The sequence below is a fragment of the Aquarana catesbeiana genome, linkage group LG01, assembly GCF_042186555.1.
Source record: "Aquarana catesbeiana isolate 2022-GZ linkage group LG01, ASM4218655v1, whole genome shotgun sequence".
Lineage (NCBI taxonomy): Eukaryota > Metazoa > Chordata > Amphibia > Anura > Ranidae > Aquarana > Aquarana catesbeiana.
In genome coordinates, this window is record NC_133324.1 from 3355720 (window position 1) to 3358664 (window position 2945).

General features: G+C 42.1%; 1 pseudogene; it reads right to left on the reverse strand.

Annotated features, from left to right (window-relative positions):
* Positions 1 to 758: 758 nt before the first annotated feature.
* LOC141129451 (beta-1,4-galactosyltransferase galt-1-like) lies at positions 759 to 2043 on the reverse strand (annotated as a pseudogene).
* Between the last annotated feature and the right edge of the window lie 902 nt (positions 2044 to 2945).

The window sequence follows — 2945 nt, forward strand, 5'->3', positions numbered from 1 at the left end:
GAGTTCAGGGGTGCGCTGCATACAGAGTGCAGGGTTTAGCCTTCTTGCGCAGCTTCTTACCTCTCAAACCTCTTCAGCTCTGACCTCAGCATGCTCCCCCTCGCTGGCCATTGCCCCTATATTTTCCCCTCTCCTTAAACCCTCCCCCATCCATATTCCATATGTCTTACGTTTGTTGCTGTATAAGCACCCATCCAGCTCTAGTACCTCCCTGCACACTTTAGGTGGTTCCGTCAAAGGAGATTTCCAGTGGGGGTGTCGGCATCCGCACTGCACCACAGGCACCTGCATCTCCCTTGTCCCCACCCTGCAATCAGTGGGACCCGCGCAGGAGGTCAGAGCTGTTGGGGGACAAGTTGTCACATGGGGGTTGAACCTCTGCATTTACAAGTGATAGTGGTGAGCGAGGAACAGAGGTCTTGAGCCAGAGGTGGTGGAAGTTAGCTCCATCAAGTTCCAGCTGAAAAACAGCCCTGACAACAAGGCTCTTCTAAGCCATGCGTGCTCAACCTGCGGCCCTCCAGCTGTTGTGGAACTACAAGTCCTATGAGGCTTTGCAAGGCAGACAGTTACAAGCATGACTCCCAAAGGCATGATGGGACTTGTAGTTCTGCAGCAGCTGGAGGGCCACAGTTTGAATATCCATGTTTTAGGTAGTCTTTATTAATAAGTGAACAAATTGATAAATTTGAGTTTTGAATCGTGAACACATAGAATTGAAGTTTTCACTCTACATTACAGGATATACAGGGGGGGTTCTATTGCTGAGGGAAAAGTCTCTGAATCACCTTATCTACATGGGGCACTAAGGACATGTTGTGTCTCCTCAGTACATCATCTAGAATTAAGTCTTCTGCGGTGATGTCCCTTCTATATTTATGTGTACAGTGAAAGGTGAGGACCATATCTGATTCTATATTCTTCCAGTGTCCTCTTTTTATTTCAGAGCTGAGCGTACGGAGGTCTGAAATACATCTCGGGGATTCACAATCAATTTGCGGCCATTGAAGAGTTTCCAACTCATAGGTTCTCTGACAGAATGATGGAGAATATTGACCCCGGGAATATGAGACCACAAGTCAAATCCAGAGATTTTGACTGAATTCGGGAAGATGTGATTCTCAATGAGGAAGACACTTGTATCTGGGTGTTTATTCTGGAGATTCTCCATCAGGGATGACCAGTCCCAGTCCTTGACTGGAAGAATAATTTCATCAATGTCATTGAAGAGAACGAACTTACTTTTGTACACGTTCCTGTATAGACAATCATTTAGGGCTGCAGTTTGTCCAAAATATCCAATCTCAGCTTTGAGTCCTTTGTAATACTGCCATTTTTTCGATGTCTGAAGATGGCGGTCTATTGGCCATGGCACCATATCTAGAATTCCTTCATCAATGTAATGACGTAACACCTTATCTACATCCTGGGAACAGTTGGTGTTATAGATGGTGACTCTGGAGGCCCCCAGAATCTTGTACATCTCAATACTCTGGATCATCTGGAGGACATTGTTGTAGTTTCCAAACAAAGTAGAAATACAGACGGTTAAATTGGAGGAGATTGGTTGTGGTGGACGGTTCCTGACTTTAAACAGAAAATTCTGACCTGCAGTTGTGGAATAAGTTGAAGATAAAGACACATAAGTGTAATCACACCCAGAAGGTTCTGCACATAGAAGATCTGCTGTTCCATATGGGAACCCAAATCTGTCACTGTGAAGATCTATTTCTGCCCTGACAGAGATTTTCTGATTGGGGGAACAATGGAAGATACAGTAGAGTTCTTTTACAGATACATGGATGATGGCGATGACCCGGACTGATTGGCCAAGTCTAGGCTCATAATTCGGGGAGATGATAAATGTTCGACTGTCCAGAGCTGTAATGGTGTCTGTGGCAATGGGAAGTTCATGAGATCTCATCTTCGAATGTCTGATTTCTAAATGGTAGGAGTAATAAAAGATAGCAACACACATAAACATGGACAATGCGCAGAACGTGTATCTAGAAGATGTCCACATTCTGGTTTCATCAGGTGATCACAGCTGGAAGAAGATAGGAAACAGAGAATAAGAGCATAAAATACGTTCAGTGAGATTTTAAATTTAGTGCTCAAGTTTAAAATTAAGTGAAATCACCATTATACTCCGGTCACATCAGTCTCTGTACCAGAGGAGCTTACACTCTAAAGTCCCCTCCCCCCACAGTCACGCACTATTATTATTATACATTTATATAGCTCTGACATATACCGCAGTGCTGTACAGAGATCACTGAGCCAGTCACATCAGTCTCTGTACCAGAGGAGCTTACACTCTAATGTCCCCCACAGTAATTTTTCACAATTCTCAAGTTAAAATTGGCCATACTCTCTTTTTTTTTTAAATAAAACTTTCATTTAATTTTCTAATCGTTAGTGGGGGAAATCGATATTTGTTTTTGTTCGCAGTTACAAGAGAAATTCGAAGGAGTGGGATGGTAAAATTTTCTGGAACAAATCTAACAGTGAATGTTGTCTTCTTTTGGGCAAATCCAAAATGGAATGTACCAAGGAGACCTTTTTAATGTACTTTTGAACAGCTTTAATCAAGTCATCGAATGTGCCAATCGGAATTTTCAGACTCATTTCCAAGAAACGTTCATTTGTAAATCTACGGGTGTATGGCCAGCTTTAGAGTACAATCTATTTAACCACCTCAATACCAGGCACTTACACAACCCTTCCTGCCCAGACCAAATTTCAGCTTTCGGCGCTCTCACATTTTGAATGACAATTACTCAGTCATGAAACACTGTACCCATATGAAATTTGTGTCCTTTTTTTCACACAAATAGAGCTTTTTTTTGGTGGTATTTAATCACTAGTGGGTTTTTAATTTTGTTGTGCTATAAATAAAAAAAGACCATACATTTTGTGAAAAAAATGCCTTTTTCTTTGTTTCT